The sequence below is a fragment of the Mirounga leonina genome, unplaced genomic scaffold, assembly GCF_011800145.1.
Source record: "Mirounga leonina isolate KUSES-001 unplaced genomic scaffold, KU_Mleo_1.0 Mir_91, whole genome shotgun sequence".
NCBI classification, from domain to species: domain Eukaryota; kingdom Metazoa; phylum Chordata; class Mammalia; order Carnivora; family Phocidae; genus Mirounga; species Mirounga leonina.
In genome coordinates, this window is record NW_023270839.1 from 48,239,747 (window position 1) to 48,261,927 (window position 22,181).

At 45.7% G+C, this 22,181-nt stretch overlaps 1 pseudogene; it reads left to right on the forward strand.

The window, feature by feature from the left end:
• The first annotated feature begins 18,929 nt into the window (after positions 1–18,929).
• On the forward strand, positions 18,930–19,459 carry LOC118003028 (annotated as a pseudogene).
• The last annotated feature ends 2,722 nt before the right edge of the window (positions 19,460–22,181 follow it).

The following is a 22,181-nucleotide window of genomic DNA, read 5'->3' on the forward strand; positions in this document are numbered from 1 at the left end:
TCATTTTGGGAAAAGTAAAATCCCCAGCCCTAAGCTGACGTGGCCTTTATGCAAATGACAGGCACACAGCCAGCAGGGTTGGAACCTAGGCCCCTTGCTTCCTGATGTCCTCATCAGCTTTGCTGCACCTGAGACCAGGACCTGGGTGTCTGTGCCTCCCCTCCGACCCCACCCAACGGCACACAGGAATTCAGAAAGTAGACTCCAGAGAGACACGTGTTCTGCCCTAGAAAACCCCACCACCCTGCCTTTGACCTAATTGCTGTTTGGCGGCTGCAGTGGTGAGGGGCTTGTGGGCCTGTTTGGAGCTGAGGTTGGGGCTGGCTTCCTGCCTTCCAGGCCAGGGGTGTGTGGGCACTCCCCGCATGCCCTTGGACTGCTGAGGGTAGAGGCTACCATTGAGGGGCACCAGTGAGCCTGCTGGCTGGGACCACGGCTTCCAGGCCTCCAAGAGCCTTTCTTTCTACAGCACTTGACTTAATCAAGTGACACTTTGGGATACAGTTGCCTTAGGGCAATAAAGGAAATCTACCTCAAATGGTAGCATCACAGACCAACCTCTGACAGGTTTGAGGGTTGGGGGATGGGGAGGGCCTGGATCATTGAAATTCAGAGACAATCCCAAAGTTGCACTTACATGGTTTCCAACGTCCCTCCTTGTGTCTGCATTGCCCTTTCTTTCCCTCAGCAACCTGCTAATGAGTAGTGAGGCTCTCCAATTTTAATAGAAACTGCTGCCATTTACTGAGTGCTTACTGTATGCAAGACCTTGTGCTGGGCACTTTAGGAAAGACAGCTGCCCAGACCTGCTACACAATGCTGGTTCTCGAAGGCCACAGGAGCAGAGAGGTTGATAGGACTCTACCCAATACCTCTGCAAACAGCTGTGGCTCCTCAGAGCGGGACCGAGGAGCTTGTTGGCTGGAAGGAGAGATGTCCCCCATGGATGTAGGCCAGCTGGAGGCTCCATCCCTGGGGTCCCTCACTCCGTCACTGCAATCCTGCATCCCTGTTGCCCATTTTGAATGGGGTTCTGGATGGATGGGCTGGGGCTGGGGCTGAAGAGCCCAGGTGTCCCCTGAGCCCCTGAGGTTGGAGCTGAGAGGGCAGTTAGCATCAGGCTGTACCCACCTGGCCCCAACTGCAGGGGGAGGGGAGTGGCAGCAACAGCTCTCCCCACCAAGAGTCAAAACTCTGAAAGTGGTCAGCATTGAAGTTAGAAGTATTTCTCAGAGAAGATGCTAGTCTCTCTCATTTTTTTTTAAAGATTTTATTTATTTGACACAGAGAGAGATCACAAGTTGGGGGGGGGGGGTTGGGCAGAAGGAGAGGGAGAAGCAGGCTCCCGGCTGAGCAGGGAGCCCGATGCAGGGCTCGATCCCAGGACCCTGGGATCATGACCTGAGCCAAAGGCAGACGCTTAACTGACTGAGCCACCCAGGCGCCCATCTCTCATTATTTTTATCAAATTCTGGAAGTTTGACAAAATTGAACATTTGGGTCTGAAATTCACACTCTTGTTCGGCAGCCTGGAGCCTCTCTGGGCTGCTGTGGCTACTGCTGGGTGAGAGGTACAAGTCTCCACGCCAGGGCCCACCCCCACACTGGCTGTGTCTAGCTCTTCTGTGACCCTCTGATTTCTCCCCACTGCCTCAGGGAAGGCCCTGATTCCTGGGCAGTACACATCTTGGCCCTCCGTGAGCTGGCCCCTGCCTACCTTTCCAGCTCCACCCCTATTACATGTCACCATGCCAGGCTCCCCATCTTCTTGCCAGACTGGACAGCCTTGACAAAGCCCTGCTGCTTCTTACCTTTGCACTTGCTGTCACTTCACCCGGCTGACTCCTGTTATTCATGTGGCTGACTCCGACTCATGCCTCTGATGTACCTGGGTGCCACCTCTTTTGGAAAGCCTTCCCTGGCCGACTCAGGCTGGATCAGGTGGTCCTTGCCCAGGTTCCCATTGTGCCCCCTGTTATTTATTATAACACGGAATTGCAGTTGCCTGTTTACTTTGTAAACAGGAATCTCCTGGAGGGCAGGAGTTGTTCTGTTCCTCACAAAGCCTGGTATGTCATTCCAAGCTTGTACTGACAAAAAAAAGGTGTGTGTGTATGTGGTGGGGAGAGGAGGGGCAGTCCTGCTCCTTTCTGAGCGAGACACACAACGTCGGAGCCATAAAAGCAAAGACTGATAAATTTACCTACAGAAAAATAAACAATTCCGCCTAGCAATAGCCCAGAGGCAAGGTCAAAGACAAACATAAATGGGAAATTATCTGCAGCTCATATAACAAAGGACTAATTCCCCTAATATAAATAAAAGGACTAATTCCCCTAAGAGCTATACATTGATTCAAAAAAGACCAAGAATACAAAAGAAAGGTAAGCAGAGGATAAAAAAAATCGAGTCCACATGTTTATGTGCACGCGCACTCACACACACACGCTCCACTTGGCTCTTAAACATAAAAAGCTACTCAACCACATTCATGGGGAGAGTGACACAAAGCAAACTGCACCTCAGCGGAGGTTTTCGTCTGTAAGCTCGGTGAGGGCGGGGGATGGGCACCTGCTACCTGGACAGCAGGACTGCAGGTTTAATACAACTTCGCTGGAGAACGATCTGGAAATATCTATGAAAATTACGTATGTACTTTACCCTTTCACCCAGCAATTCTACTTCCAGGGATTCGTCCCACAGATGCATAGAGCGCATTATGTCTGAATAAGGCTGTTGTTCATCGTGGCATTGTATGTGTCGGTAAAAGGCTGGGAACACCCTCACTATGTCACAACCGGAGACTGGTTGCATCAGTTAGGGTCGCTCCTACACCCGGACACTACGCAGCCACAAGATGAGCGTGAGGAAGCCCTCTAGGTGCCCGTGTGGGATGCTGTCTGAGATAACGCTACTAAACAGAAAATGCGAGACGCAGAACGATGTCTATTGCATCCTAGCTTATGTGCAAAACAAGTGAGGGGCGGAAAAGAGGATGTGTTCCCATTGCCTTGTAGGTGCATCAAATACCTATTGAAAAATAAACAAGAAACCAGTCCATTGTTTGCCGCTTGGCAGCAGAACTGGGTGGTTGAGAAAGGTGGGAGACCAACTTCATTTTTTTTTTCTTTAAAGATTTTCTATATTTATTTGACACAGAGGGACAGCGAGAGAGGGAACACAAGCAGGGGGGAGTGGGAGAGGGAGAAGCAGGCTTCCTGCCGAGCAGGGAGCCCGATGTGGGGCTCGATTCCAGGACCCTGGGATCATGACCTGAGCCGAAGGCAGATGCTGAACGACTGAACCACCCAGGCGCCCCGACCAACTTCATTTTAAGTTGTGAGGCAGATGAGTATAGTATCTACCACAATGGCAGTAAATACACACATTTTAAAAAGGGTTCCTTCTGTCCTTTATCCAGAAGTTCCTAAAAATGACTTGGCAGAGAACATGCAAAAGGCTTGGCAGGGGCATCTGGAGATTTCCATCAAGGCCTTTGGAGTAGAAATGGGTCTGTTTTTCTTGTCATGAGCTAATAGGGGAGGAGGACTTTTGAGTACCACTGGGTGCTACTTAGAAGCCTTTGAGGCCCCTGATCTCAAGCAGCTTACGGTCTTATGGGCAGAAGACTCAAGGCCTTAAAACAATCAAATGACCATGAGAATCAAGCGTGAGACTGTGTAGTACAGACTCAGTGCGAGGCTCAGAATCGAGAAGTAGTAAGGGTGGGCCTGTTGGAGGGTGCAGAGCTCACGCCGATGCTTCCTGGAGGACCGGGGGAGTGAGAAGTGGATGGGAAGGCTGAAGACGTGCTACCCTGTGCTTGATGTGGGACACCTGGGTAGGAACTTGGGCTCCAGGGGCTAGGGACCTGGGGAGCTTCAGCAGGGGAGCGAGGCGAGCGTGGAGTGTGGTAGAGGTCAGCTGTGTGGTTCTGGGGACAGATTGGAGGACTGAGACCCTGGAGTCGGGGAGGAAGCCAGATGCTAAGCGGGGGAAGCGAGGCTGTGCTGAAGGCCCTGGCCAGACCTGTGGTTCTGGAGAGGAAGGGGGTGCAAAAGTGAGTGACGATGTGACGAAGACCCAGCATGGTTAGAAAGTGTAAGAACCACTGTCCTGTGGCTAGAGGGTGGGGGGCCAGGTGGGGGGGGGCACTTAGTGACAATTGTGTGTGTGTTGCTGCAGATTTATTAACAGTCCCCAGTGCCACCCACTAAAAAGAATTCTGCTTTGCTTACCACAGTTTTTTTCTCTCAGGATTGTTTAGTCTGCCTTCATGGTTCCTGGGCATTCTGTGGTGTGGAAGTAGAAAAAACAGACCGAGCTAACGGAACTGGGGAGATGGGAAGAAAGGGGAAGGGAGTCTTACTTCTTGTATTGTGTCTCCTTTGTGTGGTAAATTCTGGTCCTGGGCGAAGGGGGTGGGAAATTAAAGCAAGGAGTGGAGAGACTCGATGACCTCCATAATGAAGAGCTGAGAGAGGCCTGAGTGGGGCGGGGGGGCGGGCAGCAGACCCAGGCGTGTGGGCCAGGAGTTGGGGTACAGTCTGGGAGTTGGCTTCACAGTCTTTGAGCTGCTGGGGGTTCAAGTAGATGGAGGTGGGGACTAAAGGGGTGTTTGAGGAATGTTGCTGAGGGTTGTGAGTTGGACACACGTTAAGGTTCTTCAAGAGACCCAAGTAAGGATTGGGGTTCCTTTTAAATTCCTTGGCCAGTGTGTGCTTCTCTGAGCCACCCGGAGCCCTAATGACATTCGGGTTACGTACCTGGGTTAGGTGCTCCCTGTACATGTCCTCGATCTCACTCCACCCTCCTGACGCCACAGCTGCACGATGGAGTCAGCTAGCGTATCTAATCCATCTCGCAGATGGGAAAGTGAGGGTCCCCCTGCCTGGGAGCCACCTCCACGCTGGCTTTGCCCCAGAACCAGAGCTCCACCCTCATGAGCATTTACCGCGCTGGGGTCCTTTGAAACGCTCCGTCTACCACACACCGCGACTACCACCAGATACCTGTTTCTTTTAGTCCCAGTTTAGCAGCTGCCTCATTACCTTTTTTGTCCCATAGCTTCCTTCATACATACATTGCGGTTTCTAGGGCAGCACAAAAATCTGAAATGTCAAGCAAATGCCTCTGAACAAAGAGGCCTGGAATCCGATCCCAGTGACTGACATGTTGTTTACACCAAGAGCTTCCTGATGGAACCAAATCTTCTACAATAGTCAAGGCAGGTTTGGTACGACCTGGGGCAAGGCAAAGACCGGCCCAGAAGAACTGCCAGTTGTCTAATAGCAAAGGAATGTCAGGAGTGGGTGGGTGTGAGGGCAAGAGGCACAGGAGATCGGGACTTCGGGGCCTTTGGAGGACATGCTGCTAATCCAGCTATGATCTGAGAGCATGTTACTCCCTTGCTGCAACCGGCTGGTCTCATGGTGGCTTTATCTGCTGAAGTTACATGGTTACCCTTTGCCTGTTGACCCAGATAGCAGGTCCCCTGGGATTGGAGGCCCAACAAATTCCCTTTTGGGCCTCTGGATTCCTGGAAAAGCGGGGAGAGTTCAAAGGTGCCGTCACTCCCTGTGGCTGAGGCCTGAGGGTTTCCGGCTGTAGCAGTGGGCTTGGAAGCAACCAGCACGGGCATGCATGCAGGGAGGAGAGGCTGGGGTGCCCCCCAGAGCCTTCAGGGGAGCTTGGGAGTGGGGGTGAAGATCATTTCTTGCTCTCCAGAAAGAGCACAGCTTGGCAGCTCATATGTCACCTGCAACTTCTAAAAATCACTCTCTGGATAGGGGAGAAGTTGAGCTCTGGAGCTCCGCTCTTGGGAAATTGGCATGATGGGAACCGGGGAGAGAAGGCCCTAGAAGGGAACTCATGCTTCTATCCGGCACCTGGAGTGTGCTTTGCCTACCTTATTTCCTCCTCCTCACCATCCTTCAGGATAGGCATTGCTATCCCATTAAAATCAAGAACCTGAGGCTCAGAGAGACCTACAAACCAAGACCAGGCCTCTTGGAGGGGAGAGCAGAAATGGGAGGTGCTCCTCGCACAGGCTGGGCCTGCATTGGGAATAAGAAGAGGGGCAGGTAAGCTGACCATGTATTTTGTCATCCAGAGTGAGCACTTCTGAGAGTAAAAAGGGGCAATAAACACATCAGGATCACAGACATCAACTGGGACTGACCTGGGTACACGAGGATGCGTGGTCACCCTACATGCAGAGCAGGGGAGGGGAGTACTGCTCAGAAGTAACCGCCCCTGTTTATGCTGTAACCCTCATGGCAATCCTTAAGGTGGCTATTATCCCCATTGGGCAAATGAGCACACTGAGGCTTGACTTCCTCAAGGACCCACGGCTTTGAAGTGGGAAAGCACGGGTCAGCTCCAAGCCCTTGCTGCCTCTCAGGCCCAGAGCCTTTGGAGGATGACCAGAGGACGAGACCAGCTGGAGAAGCAGCAGGTGAGTGAGGGTGTGGGGGGGGGCGGGGGGGGGGTGGAGGCCCCAAAGCCTTCTTCAGCATTCCCTGATCATCCTGGACCTTCAGGGGGACAGTGGCCAAGGCAGAGAATTTCTGGGGGAAAAAAAGTCTTCATCGAGTCGCTCCATTTCTACAATTGGTGAACAGGAACACTGAGAAATCTCCCGGCACGCCTCCTGGAGCCAGGACTGGCCCCTCGGGGCTACAGATCCTGCCAGGGCTCCAGCTCTGTCCTTCTGGGACTCCCGGAGAGACGTGGTGGTCTGGGATGCGGGGATACTCTAGGTTATGGGCAGAAGGTGGGTCAGATCATGTGTGGGTGGAGGGTTTGTGAGCCTCCCGGTTAGTTCCTCCTATATTCACCAGCCAGGCTGGCCTTCCAGGAGTGGGTCAGCAGCAGACATGGAGGGCCCGGTGCAAAGGTCAGATGGCCTTTGCGGGCCCCTCGGCATATTGCATCACGGGTGGATGGGCAGGGTTGGCCGCCGGTCGTCCAGGTGGGCCAACCGCACCATCTGGTAGCACCCACGCCTGGGCGGGTTGCAGACTGGCTGGGCTGACAAGGGAAGGGAAGTCCTTTCCCTTAGGGAGGACCAGTCCGTCTGGGGTGCCTCACACAAGGGCAATGCCTCAGGCCTCCGCAAGCCAATGTTGTGTCATCAAAGGCTGATCATGTTTCTTCATTCATTTAAAATTAAAAAAAAAAATGAATAGACTTTACTTTTTAGGTTCACAGCAAAATTGAGTGGAAAGTATAGTGAGTTCCCGGATACCCGAACCCCAACACGTGCACAGCCTCATCGTATTCATTCATGTCTCGAACTCTGGGTCCAGACACTGTCCTGGATCAAGACCCAGCCCGGACTTCAAGGCACTTCTGGTTTAGTGAAGTAGACAGAGAGCAGACAGACCACCCAGGGAGGGAGTAAGAGGTGGGGGTAAGTAATCCTAGGGTGCCAAGGGGGCTCTGCAGGACAACCCACCTGGCCTGCAGGGGTGCTCTGATGAATGGGGAGCTTTGTAAGGAGGCTCTCCGCGGGCTGAGTTCTAAGAGAGGTGTAGGCATTAGCAAAGAGGGCAGGGAGGGCAGGAGTGGGGTGCAGTGTGTGCAGAGGCCTGGGGCCAGCTGGCACACCTGACCCAGGCTCTGGGGCTGCTTTTGAGGTTGGGTGTGGTAGGTGGAGGCAGAGGGAATGCCATTCTGCAGAGCCTAAAGCTAAGGGTCCCGGCGGGTGGGAGCAGGCAGGAGGGGCTTACTGGTATGGGTGAGGCCAGCGACGACCCTTGAAAGAGTCTGTGAAAACTCAGCTACTGGACTGTGCGACTTGTGGCTTTAAATGTGTCCTGAAGATGCTTCAGGGGTTCCCAGTGATGCCTCAAGTGCCAGCCCCTGAGGGCAGAGTCATCCTTCTGATGGCCCACGGGCTGAGCCCCCTTCCCTTCTGCCCAGAAAGAGCCTTGACCAACAGTCTCATCTCCCAGAGAAGCAGCTAAGACCCACCAGGCACAAGTCTGGATCACGTCAGTTTTTCTCCATTTATTTATCCCTGGTGGTGGTTCTAGGAAAGGGGCATGAGAAAAAGGAAAACCTCTTTCTAACAGAGTGAGCCAACAAGGCAGTAGAGGGCAAGGACTTGGACCCCTCTCCCCAGCAAGCCTGAGGCACAGCCAGAGTCGCCTGGCTCCCGGAGTCCCCTACCAGGGGCATCGGCGAGGCCCGCAGTAGGTGAGGGTGCCCCACGCAGCCGGGGCTCAGCCTCTGCTTGCTTGGTCAGCAAATGGAGACAGTCCGGTGTGCCCTTTCCCTGTGCTGAAAGAGAGGCGAGGATGAAGGGGCTCCGAGGCCATCTGAGAGCGAAGATGGTCCTGAACCAGAGAATTCCCAGAGCAATTCTCCCCACAAGGGCAGCCTCTTCCCCGCCGCCCCTGCTTTGGGCCTGCCGCAGAGGACCTCTGCACGGGGGATGGGACGTACCTGGGTCCGAGGCTGTGAACACGCCCCTCTCACCAGCATCCTGGCAAGGAGACTCATGTTCTGAGCATCGTGTGTCAGGTTCTTTGCATCCATGACTATTTCATCTGTCATCCTGCTGGTGAGTAAACTGAGGCTCAGAGACGTGAAGTAACTCACCAAAGGCATAATCTGGTCAGTGGCCGTGCTGGAATACAGGCCCAGGTCTTCCCGTGTCTAAAGCCCACCCTCTACCTTGCATCCTCTTGCTCCACCTGGGCAGGATGGAGTGGCGCGGCAACGGAGGGGCTCGGCCTAATCAAATAAAATAACACCGTGCCTCATTCATTCATTCGCTCGGTCCCTCTTTATTGTACCTACCCCTTCTGCCAGGCCCTGTGCTCGGTGTTGGGGATGGGCCACTGTGAGGAGCAGAAGCAGGTATGCTCCCTGCCCTCAGGGGCTAACTATCTAGTGGGAGAGACAGACCTTGATCAGATAAGGAAGAGGAAACACTCTGATAAGCACCTAGAAAGAAAAGTACAGAACGCTCCGAGAGTGGTAACCACAGGGCCTAATTTCGCGAGGATGGGAGGGGGGGTTTCAGGGAAGACTTCCTGGAGGAAACGAGCAGAAGAAAAATGAATGACCAGTAGTTAGCTGGGAAGATGAGCCAGAACATTCCAGGCCAAAGTTATTGCATGTGCAAAGGTAGGAAGGAGAGGGCTAGCTGGGAAACTGAAAGAAGGGTCATGAATAGGGCAGAGGGTAGTGGGTAAAGGTGGATAGGATGGGTAGAGGCCCAGTGGAGCAGGGTCTGGGGGGCCACAGCAAGTAGCTGTGGGAAACTGAGGCAGGCGCCTGTGAAATGAGAGCTTCCTCTCTTTGCTGTGAGCTAAGTGAGAACACAAAACAAAGCCTGTAGCTTCCCCAGAAGTTTGGGCTGCATTAATATGGCATAGCATGCAGATCAGAAGAGGTGATTGTTCCTCTTTTCGGCCCAGACTGCATCTGAAGGGTTGTGATCCTTTCAGAGCCCTCACTGTCCAATACCTGCAGGAAAAGAGCCAGCACACTGAACAGGTGCACAAAAACGGCTGGATGTGCAGAGAAAAGCAGCCCCAGGGGACAGGAGAGTGTGCTAGACCGCCAAGTTATCTCCCTGAGACAAAGTTCAACCCCATAGAGAGAAAAACATCCTGGCACTTAGGGTTTATGAAAAACGGAGTGAGCTCCTGTGAGGCACTCAGCCTCCTGCCCTGGGGGATCAGAGATGTGGAGAGGGACCCTGCTTAGCTTAATGGGTGGCCTAGATTCGGTTCTTAGCACTGATTCTGCACATACTGTCTGCCCTTTCCCTTCCACCTCTGAGTTGGAGACCCACCACGCATGTCCCCAGAATACAGGGTCTTGGGCCAAGATGTTGGTGGGCTGACCTTAGCTAGCCTCGGGTGGGCTCTGGGTTTGTTCTGTTTAGATTGCTTTGAGGAAACCAGGCCCTGGGGATGGTGGTGGTCCTAGGCCTGTGGGCTGGCTGCTGCTGGTTGCTACCTGAAGTTGTTTCCCAGGGCACCTCTTCCAGAATCTTGAATATTGTCTGGCACCCTGGATATTCCAGCTGTCTGTCATATGGTCCCCACTCAATCAGAATCTAAGAGAAGCCAACAAATCCCTCCCCAGCTTCCCCACCAACTGTGTGCATACGGAGACTTCCCAGAACTCCCTGTTTCCCTAAAGAGAGGGCTGCTGTGGCTCTCATACCCCAGAACTCTCACTCTTGATCGCCTCTGTCTCTGACTTTCTGTTAGTCCCCAGGCCTTGGGCTTCTTTCTTGACAAGAGCTCCAACCTATGTCCTTAGCTCCTTCCCATTGCCACCACAGCCTCCAGACCTGTTCTTCCCCATGGCCCTGCCACCTGCCTTCTCTCCGCACTTGGCCTGTCTCCTCTCTGCTGAGTTCTGGGGTTGGGGCCAATTGTCATTTTTTGTAAGTGAAGTGTGTATGTCTTAAGTGTACAGCTTGATGATTTTTGCGTATGCATACACCTGTGTAACTACCACCCAGATCAAGCTAGAGAACACTTCCAGGTCCATCCTTTTAAAATAGATCCATCCTCTAGGCTCCTACTGCATTATTATTGGACACTTGGCAAGTGTTGCCTTTTATTCCAACTAACTGGAGGACAGGAATGCATCCTGTTTACTGTTTTTGCCTCATCCTGCCTGGCCTAACACAGAGCAGTGCCCATAGGAGGTGCCTCTTGAGGCCCATTAGATGGATGGGTGTAGAGTTTGCCAAATATGTTTCAGACTATGTGCCCAGTTGTCCCTCAGAAATGTGGGAGAGGTGACAGAGATGAAGGATGGGGTCACTGGAGTGCAGGAGAACCCCTGAGCACCGAGTGTGCTGGTTCTGTTCAGGTGACCTGCCACCCCCAGGATGATGTGTATAGGTGTGGAGGCACACATTCACAACAGAGGGCTCAGGTGTGTGGAACTCCTTGTATGCAATGCCCCTCCCAGAGGGCACTGGCTACAGCATGGAGCTAGTCAAGCTCCCAACCTGGGCCCAGAGAACTGGTTTGAGCACTCACCATGGCTGGTTCAGAGAGCTGAAGTAATAGGGCCAGACCCAACTCAGAGGAGACTTTGAATGCCTGGTGCAGAATGCCCTGAGGGAGGTCAGAGGGCACAGATTCTCACTTGGAGGCCACGACCACCCCTGTTCGCTGCCCTTCCCTGGGAGAGCTTGTCCCTTCCCTCCTCTTAGTTCATAGCCTTGCTTGGGAGACCGTACCTGCAAGAAAATAGAACCTTGAGGTCTGGGCTTGAGCAGCAAAATGGGAACAGCAGGAAGGAGTTGGAGGGAAGTGGGGAGGCAGGGCGGCATGTGTATGTGGTACATGAAGTCCAACAGCTGTCCTGGAGAACTGTGTCTCCAGGCTGTTGAGACTTGAAGATGTGCTCTTTGTTCTAACTCTCCAGTTCTTTGGGGAGCAGAGAGGGACCTCTTTTCTGGAGTCCAGATGTCAATTGTCATTGAGGGTCTTCCCCTTGGGTGGGCTCTGTGTCCCTCAGACTATATTGTTCCAATTTCCTCTCATCTTTTTGACTGTAGTAAATACAGGTTTCACATAAGGCTGGGGGACACTGGGTGAATCTTGGCTTTTACATCATATCTGTTACTTCAGGGCTCAGTGCAGGGCTTGCATCTCAGGTCCACCTGACACCAAAATTTGTCTTATTAACCACTCTGCTTAAGGCAGCATGATGGCAAAGTCTTATTATCAGGGATGGCCTGTCCCTCCATAATTGGTAGAGGCGTGATCATGAGCATATGATGTCAGATGGGAAAGGAGGGGGAAAAGGAAGAGAAGAGCACATCAATGCTTAATGCAGATGATAAGGATTAACTAAAGTACCTTAGATCAATTTATGATTGGGAAAGGCTGGGATCTGCAAGGGTGTATTATTATCCTTATTTTACTAAAAGAGAAACGGATGCTCAGGGGATTTACTCTCAGTGTCAAGAAGCAGGAAGATGTAGAGGTGTGTCTAACTGCAAAACTGGCTTTCTCTCCTCCATGGAAAGTGGTCTTCAGGTGCCATGGACGTACCTTTAGGTTGGGATGTCTAGCTCCAAAACAAGGAGCCAATCTCCAAACATTTGAGGGGAGCTTTCAACATGTAAGAAAGGCCAAAACAACAGAAAAAAGGAACTCAGAAACAAAGATGCTGCAAAGAGCAGAAGAAAACCTCAAAGAAACTATCGTTGATAATCTCAGAGAGACTGGAAGAAATATTGCATCCGAGGTGCCTGGGTGGTGCAGTCGGTTAAATGTCTGACTCTGGGTTTCAGCTCAGGTCATGATCTCAGGGTCCTGGGATCGAGCCCCGTGTCAGGCTCTGCACTCAGCTTGGAGTCTGCTTGAGATTCTCTCTCTCCCTCTCCCTCTGCCCCTCCCAATTTTGCTGTCTCTTACCCTTCTTTTTTTTTTTTTTTTTAAGATTTTATTTATTTATTTGACAGAGAGAGACACAGCGAGAGAGGGAATACAAGCGGGGGGAATGGGAGAGGGAGAAGCAGGCTTCCCGCAGAGCAGGGAGCCCGATGCGGGGCTTGATCCCAGGACCCCGGGATCATGACCTGAGCCGAAGGCAGACACTTAACGACTGAGCCACCCAGGCGCCCCTCTCTCTCTTCTAAAATAAATAAGTACAATCTTTTAAAAAAATATTGCATCCTGAAACAAGAACAAGGTGCCACAAGAAGGGGAACAGAGAACAAGTAAATTTAAGTGATAAAAAAGATAGTCAAGGAAATCTTTCAGAAAATTAAACAGAAAGAAACAGATAGATAATAGAATATAAGAGATAAGAAAATTAGATCAATCTGAGACTGACCATCTGACTGATTCTATTTCCTGAAAGAGAGGACAGAGACAATGTCAGGGTGGGGGAAGATATATATATCTTATATATAGAGATAGATACCAAATATCTATATTTATATACCATCAAAACCCACAGTAAACATTTTCAGATTAAGAGTCCACTGACTCTCCAGCACAATAAATGAAAACAAAACAAAGCTAAACCTCTCACCAATCTTAGAACACCAGGATTTAAGAAATCTTAGGGACATGATTTCTGGAATGGTGACAAGCACTCTGCAGATCCTCTCCCCTATAAAACAACAACTGTTGAAACTTAATTAAAAAATTAAATTCTCTAGAAACTATCTTAAAGGCATACAGCAAAAAAGAAACATTTATTCAAGAAAACCTACTAAAACTTGGTAAGAAGAGTAAGAGACTGGCATTTGAGCTATAACTTGCTTCCTTCCTCTCCCCTTCTAGCTCATTGTAAGAGAAGGTCCATCCTAGGCAGAGACAACCAAGAACACAGGATTCTTGTTACCCTTGGCTCCCAGTTGAGGGCTAATGTATCTCCCTGGGGGTGACAGACCACCAGCATTTCCATTTCCCTCACCCCTGTGTTGCAGAAGTTCTATTCCAGAAAAGAGTAGCTGAGAGGACTGGGACTTTCTTCCTCAACACATCCCCAACTCATAGGGTGGAACCTTTACCCCAAGCATGGCAGGCTGAGAATATGGAGGCCCTGATCTTCACCCTGGTTCACTCATAGAATGGGGTTTCCACAATAGGAGAGGTCAGTTTAGAAAACCAGAGGCTACTGTGCCAACCCAGCACTCTTATAAAGTAGGGGTGTTACCCCAAGACACACACTTCAGAGCAGTGGCATAGAGGTTTTGTACAGGGAGGGAGGAAGGCCTTAAGAACAGAACTCTGATTCTCTCCCCAAGGGAACTGACTTTATTTGGAATAGAGTGTGGGGAAATTCAAGCCTGCGGGTGCTGCCAAAAACAATGGAGATATTGGTGGTAAGCAATAAAGAGAAAGCTGGTAGCTCCATGAGAAAAACAAACTATTTAACCAGCTAGAAGTTTGCCAGAGAGAAGCAAGGAAAGAGACCCTTGAGAAGAGCCCTTCCGGGTTCAGAACAAATCTCAAAGTCTACCCTTAAAGATTGCCCCTGCAAAGGGGCTTAATTTAATTGGATTAGACTGTGAAGCAATTTATGCCATAGGGCATTGCTGAAAACAATAATCAGTCAGCAATTAGTGGAGACTAGTGGCTAGGTGTGATACCAATAGAGACAGCTTAACAGAAAAGTCAAGGAAAGAGACAAAGAAAGCCCTCTTAAAACCAGTCATCCCAAGGTGACAGTGCACATGCCCAAGGCTGTGCCTTTTAGGAGTGACATCAGACCATGCACACTGCAAAAGAAACACTTTTCAAAATAACCCAGCCAAATCATAAATAAATAAACAAGCAAACTGCAAGAGGAAACTCTGTGTTGGAGTCGAGGCTAGTATCCAGTTGCTGCAATATATTATCTAAAATGTTAATATATTTTTATATTACAAATATATCATACATTTTAAAAAATGTTTTATTTATTTATTCATGAGAGTCACAGAGAGAGAGAGAGGCAGAGGGAGAAGCAGGCTCCCCGCCTAGCAGGGAGCCAAATGTGGGACTCGATCCCAGGACCCTGGGATCATGACCTGAGCTGAAGGCAGACGCTTAACCATCTGAGCCACCCAGGCGCCCCAATATATCATACATTTATGTTACTATATAGTAAATAAAAAATAAACTACAGTTTTCAACAAAAATTATGAGACATGCAAAGAAACAGCAAAGTGTGACCAATACACAAGAAAAAAGAGCAAACAACAAAGCTGCCTCTTAGAGGGTCCAATGTCAGACATAGCATGCAAAGACTTCACAGGAGTCATTATAAATTATGTTCAAAGAACCAAAGGAAACCATCTATACAGAAGTAAAAGAAGGTATGATGACAATACCTCATCAAATAGATAATATCAATAAAGAGATAGACATTATAAGAAAGGACCAAATGGAAATTCTGAAGTTGAAAAATATAAGAACTGAAATGAAAAATCCATTAGAGAGTCTCAATAGTAGATTTGAGCTGGCAGAAGAAAGAATCAGCAAACTTCAAGATAGATTGATAGAGAACATGCAATCTGAAATAGAGAAAAAAGGTTTAAGAAAAACAAACATAGCTTTAGAGAAAAGTGGGATACTGTTAGGTGCAACAACATAAGCATAATAGGAATATTAGAAAGAGAGGAGAAAAAGAACAGAACATAAAAAATATTTGAAGAAATAGGACTTCCCAAATTTGATGAAAAACATTAATCTACACATCTAAGATGCTTAATGAATTCCAAGTAGGAAAAACATGAAGAGATCCACACACATATATTGTAGTAACTTTTGAAAGTTAAGGACAAAGAAAATCTTGAAAACAGCAAGAGAAAAATAACTCATCATGTCCAAGGAAACCCTAATAAAAATAACAGCTGCCTTCTCATCAGAAGCAATGGAGGCCAGAAGGCAGAGGTATGACATATTCAGAATGCTAAAAGAAAAGAAAAAAAAAAAAGACCTGTTAACCAAGAATCTTATATTCAGCAAAACTAGCTTTCAAAAATGAAAGTGAAATAAAGACAAATAAGAATTGAGAGAATTTGTTGCTAACAGACCTATCTTATAAGATATACTAAAGGAAGTTATTTCAGCCTGAAAGCAAGTGAATCCAGAAAGTAATTTGAAACCATATGAAAAATTGGAGTGCTGGTAAAGGTAATTATGTAATTGTAAAAGACAGCCTAAGTGTATATTTCTTCTTTCTTCTCTTAACTGATTTAAAAACAATTGTATAGAACAATATGTCTATGATCGTATTGTTAGGTCTATAACATATATAAATGAAATAAATTTGACAATAACAGCAGAAAGGAGGTGGGTGGAAACAAAGCTGTATTGGAGTAAGAAAATGACAACAGGTTGTAACTTGGATCCACAGGAACAAATGAAGAGATCAAAATTGGTAAATAACAAACTCTATAAATATATACTTGTTCTCCTTCTCTCAGCTTCTTTAAAAGACATACAAATATATAAATGTAATAATCTCAACAATGTAGTGATGAATTTGTAACTTACATAGATATTTTTAAACACATAATTTATAAACATATTAACATATACATAACAATATATATAATATATAATAGCACAAGGAAAAGAGAACAAAGCTGTATAGGAGTAATGTTCTTATATCTCACTGTAATTAAGGTAGAACAAATTTGAAATAGATTCTGATAAGTTAAGATGTATATGAAGATCCTAGAGCAACTACTCAGAAAATAACTAAAAATATAGTAAAAATATAGTGAAAAATTATTAAAGAAATTAAAATGTTACAATAGAAAGTATTCATTTATGTAAAACAAAGTATTAAAGGAGGAAGAGAGAAATAAAAATGATGTTAGTGTATAGAAAACAAAAAGTAAAATACTAGACATAAATCCAGCTATGTCAATATTACACTAAATGTGTCAGCTATAATCAAAATTTTAAAAAAGTCATTGAATTGTATATCTAAAAAGGAGTTATTACTGTATGTAAACTATACAGCATGAAACTGATTTTTTAAAAATTACACTAAATGTGAGTGGATTACACAATCTGATTAAAAGGCAGAGATGATCATACTGGTCTAAAAAAGCAAGCTCCACCTAACTCTATTCTGTCTATAGGAGACACACTTCAGAATCAAAGGTACTAATAGATTGAAAGTAAAAGTATAGATAAAGATCCCATGTAAAACAACAACAACAAACAGCTGGAGTGGCCATGTTAATAGACAAAATAGCTTCAAAACAAAACATGTAACTAGACATTTTATAGTGATAAAAGGGCCAATCCATCAGGAAGACATAACATTTACAAACATATATGCACCTGGAAACAGAGCACCAACATATATTAAGCAAACACTAACAGAATTGAAGGGATAAATAGACAATTCAGCAATAATAGTTGGAGACTTCAATCTCCCACTCTAAATAATGGGTAGAACAATTAGGCAGAAGATCTACAAGGAAATAAGAGTTGAACAACATTATAAACCCCATAGATCTAACAGATATTTAGGGAACTGTCCACCAAACAGCAGAATATATATTCTTCTCAAATGCATATGGAACATTCTCTGATATAAACCATATGCTAGGCCATTAAACAAACCTCAATAATTGTAAAAAGATTGAATTTATAAAATGTATGTTCTCTGACCATGATAGAATACAATTAGAAATCAATGGCAGAAAGAAATTTGAGCATTTCACATATATGTGGAAAATAAGAACATACTCCTAAAAAACCCCCTATGAACCAAATCAGAAATCACAAGGGAAATTAGAAAATACTTTAAAGTGAATAAAAATGAAGACATAACATATCAAAATTGGGAGTCAGCTAGGCAATGCTTCAAAGAGAAATTTATAGATTTAAATGCCTATGTTAACAAGAGGGGCATCTAGGTGACTCAGTCAAGCGTCCAACTCTTGATTTCAGCTCAGGTCATGGATCTCAGGGTCATGAGATCAAGCCCCAGACCAGCTCCACACTGAGTGTGGAGCCTGCTTAAGATTCTCTCTCTCCTCCCCACCTCCCCTACCACCCCCCACCCCTATGCGCTCTCTCTCTAAAAATAAATAAAAACAAACAACAAAAAAGATCACAAATCCATAACCCCACTTTCTACTTTAAAACACTAGAAAAAGGAGAACAAATTAAACATAAAGAGAACAGATGGAAGGAAATAATATGGAGTGGAAATTAATGGAATAAAGAGTAGAAAAACAAAGAGAAAACCAATGAAATAAAAAGTCAGTTCTTTGAAAAGACCAACATAATTGAACAAACTTTTAGCTAGCCTGACCAAAAAAAGAGAAAGAATGCTCAAAATTCTAAAATCAAGAATAAAAGAGGAAACATCACTACTGACCTTGGAAACATAAAAAGGATTATAAGTGAATATTATGAACAACTGTATGCCAATAAATTAGATAACTTAGATGAAATGGAAAAACTATCAGAAAGACAAAAATGACTGAAACTGATTCAAGAAGAAATAGAAAATATGAATAGATTTGAATCAATAATTTCAAAACTTCCCACAAGAAGAGCCCAGGCCCAGATTTCACTGGTGAATTCTACCAAACATTTGAAGAAGAATTTACACCAGTTCTTCACAAACTCTTACAAAAAATAGTAGAGGGAAAACTTCCTAACTCATTCTATGAAGCCAGTCTTACCCTAATACCAAAACCAAGGACATTATGAGAAAATAAAATTACAAACTAATATCTCTTTGAATACAGATGCAAAAAATCAACATCAAAATACTAGCAAACTAAATCTAGAAACATGGAAAGAGTCTAGATTCTTTTGTAGATTCTTTTTAAAAAAAATCTAGAAACACCATGACCAAGTGGAATTTTTCCTGGAATGCAAGGTTTGCTCAACATATAAAAAACAATAAAATACACCATATTAATAGAATAAAGAACAAAAACCACACGATCATTTCAATAGATGCAGAAAAAGCATTTGACAAAATCCAACACCTTTCATGATTAAAAAAACAGTAAACTGGGAGAGGGAACTGCCTCAACCCCATATAGGGCATCTATGAATGCTAACATCATACTTAATGGTAAATGTCTGAAAACTTCCCCTTATGATCAGGAACAAAACAAGGATGTTCACTCTCACCACTTCTATTCAACATGGTACTGAAGGTTTTCCCAGGGCAATTAGCCAAGAAAATGAAATATAAGACATTGAAATTGGAAAGGAATTTCTATTTGCAGAGGACATGATCTTGAATACTGAAAATTCTAAGGAATCCACCAAAAAACTGTTAGAACTAACAAACAAGTTCAGTAAGTTTGCAGAGTATTATAACAATATACAAAAATCAACTGTCTTTTTACACATTAACAATGAACAATGTAAAAGTGAAATTAAGAAAACAATTTTATTTACTATAGCATTAAAAAGAATAAAATATTTAGGAGTCTCTTTCCACCATCTTTCTGTGTTGCTATAATGGTGTGCATGAATGTCCTGGCAGATGCTCTCAAGAGCATTAACAATGCTGAAAAGAGAGGCAAACGCCGGATTCTTATTAGGCCGTGCTCCAAAGTCATCGTCTGGTTTCTCACTGTGATGATGAAGCATGGTTACATTGGCAAATTTGAAATATGAAATCACTGATGATCACAGAGCGGGGAAAATTGTCGTGAACCTCACGGGCAGGTTAAACAAGGTTTTTAGCTTTCATATTTACAAGGAGCCTGACATCCTGTGGTCCAACACAGATGAGGGGAAAACAGGCCCAGAACTGAGTTGTGGTTAGTGGCAGGGGCCAGATTGATTGTGTGGAGTGATCAGCCCCAGATCTGATGTACAACTGAAAGATCTAGAAAAATGGCAGAATAATCTGCTCCCGGCCCGCCAGTTTGGTTTCATTGTACTGACAACCTCAGCTTGCATCATGGACCATGAAGAAGCAAGAAGCAAGCAAATACACAGGAGGGAAAATCCTGGGATTCTTTTTCTAGGGATGTAATACGTATGTGTAAATAAAATGCCTCAATGGACAAAAAAAAAAAAAATTTAGGAGTACATTTTATTTTTATTATTATTATTTTTTTAAAGATTTTATTTATTTATTTGACAGCGAGAGAGGGAACACAAGCAGGGTGAATAGGAGAGGGAGAAGCAGGCTTCCCGCTGAGCAGGTAGCCCGATCCGGGGCTCGATCCCAGGACCCTGGGATCATGACCTGAGCCGAAGGCAGACGCTTAACAACTGAGCCACCCAGGCGCCCCTATTTTTATTATTATTTTTTAAGATTTTTAAAATTTATTTACTTTAGAGAGAGAGAGAGTGGGTGGAGGAGCAAAGGGAGAGGGACAAGCGGACTCTGCACTGAGTGTGGAGTCCAATGTAGGGCTTGGTCCCACAACCCTGAAATCATAACCTGAGCAGAAATTAGGAGTCAGATGCCTATCCGACTGAGCCACTCAGACACATCTTTAAGAGTAAATTTTTTTTAAAAAGTGCAAATTTTATACTCTGAAAACATAAACATTGCTGAAAGAAATTAAAGATGATCTTAGGAGTGCCTGGCTGGTTCAGTTGGTGGAGCATGCAACTCTTAATCTCCGGGTTGTGAGTTTGAGCCCCATGTTGAGTGTAGAGATTACTTAAAAATAAAATCTTAAAAAAAAATAAAGATGACCTAAATAAATAGAAAAACATCTTGTGTTTGTGAATTCAAAGACTTAATATTAATTAAGATAGCAGTATTCCCCAAACTGATCTGCAGGTTTAATACAGTTGGCAACTTTGAAGAAATTGACAAGCTCATTATAAAATTCATATGGAAATTCAAGGAATCCAGAGTGGCCAAACCACCTTGAAAAAAGAGCAAGCTTGGAAGACTCACATTTCCTGATTTTCAAACTTAGCACAAGTCAATGATAATCAAGATAATGTGGTACTGACACAAGAATAGACATATGGATAAATGCAATAGAATTGACGGTCCAGTAATAAACCCGTATGTCCAGGATTTTCCACAGGGGTGCCAAGACCATCCAATGGGGAAAGAATAGTCTTTTCAACAAGTGGTTCTGAGAATCTGGGTATCCACATGTGAAGAATGGAGTTGAATCCTTACCTCACACCCTATACAAAAATTAACTCAAAATGGGTCAAAGACCTAAATATAAGAGCTAAAACTAAAAAACTTTTAGAAGAAAATATAAGGTAAATCTTCATGACCACAAATTTGGTATTGTTAGATATGACACTAAAAACATGAGCAACAAAACAAAAAATATATACTTTAGACCTTCAAAATTAAATCCTTTTTGCCTCAAAGGGCCCTTGTCTGTTGGTTTCAGTCTATCAGTAGTGATACTATTGACTAGAAAGGCCCAAGGCACTTACCTGAGCTGATACTACTGTACTGACCCTCCCATAGACATTTCTCCATCTGGAGCTAGTGTTGAGGCCGGACTGGCCTTTGTGAGTCTTATGATATTGAGATGTACCTCAGCAATAACCATCAAGGAACTTTGAAAAAAACAAGGTTTATAGCTTATAGGCTTTTAAGGGTACGTGGCCTCCCTGAAGGTCACACAGCAAGGCTGCAGGTAGAGAGAGAAAGAGAGAGAGAGAGAGAGAATGTGCAGATCTGGGGTTCTGCCCTTGGAGTTGAGAGTGGGTGCCTAGGGTTTCATGGGTTCACTTTTTTTCCTTTAATTTTTTAAAACTTTATTTATTTGACAGAGAGAGAGAGGGAGAGAGAGAGCACAAGCAGGGGGAGCAGCAGGCAGAGGGAGAGGGAGAAGCAGGCTCCCCTCAGAGCAGGGACCCTGATGCGGGCTCAATCCCAGGACCCTGGGATCATGACTCAAGCAAAGGCAGCCCTTTAATGGACTGAGCCACCCAGGTGTCCCTACTCAGGACTTTCTGAAAGGGAAACTTCACAGGTAGGGGTGGCCTGGCTCCTTATCTAGTTTTTTTTTTTTTTTTTTAAAGATTTTACTTATTTATTTGAGAGAGAGAGTGCGTGCATGAGCATGCACACAAGCAGGGAGAAAGCAGAGGGAGAAGCAGACTCCCCGCTGAGGAGGGAGCCCAACTCCAGGTTTGATTCCAGGCCCCTGGGATCATGACCTGAGCGGAAGGCAGATGCTTAATCGACTGAGCCCCCCAGGCGCCTCTCCATATCTAGTTGTTTAGCTAGTAGCTGCATCATACAGCTGGCAATGTGTTTATTCAAGATGGATGTCTTTGAAATGGATGCCTCAGCCATCGAAAGCTTAATGTCATAGACTCATATTACAATAAAAAAAAGCTTAATGTCAGGCATTTACACTACAAGGACACTATATTAATTTCCCAGGGCTGCTATAAAAAAAAAGTATCTCAAACTAGGTGGCTTAAAACAAGAGAAATTTATCGTCTTGTAGTTCTGGAGTCTGGAAGTCTAAAATCAAGGTGTTGACAGAGCCATTCCCTCTGAAACCTATAGAAGAGAATCCTTCCTTGTCATTTCCTGCTTCTAGTTGTCAATCTTTTGCATTCCTTGGCTTGCAACTGCAGAATTCCAATCTCTGCCTCTGTCATAACCTGGTATTCTCTGGCATCACAGTGACTGGTAATGGATATAGTGTGTATCTTTGGATTCCATGTGTGTCTTTACATCATCTTATAAGGACACCACTCATATTGGATTAAGGCCCACTCTATTCCAGTCTGATCTTGGCT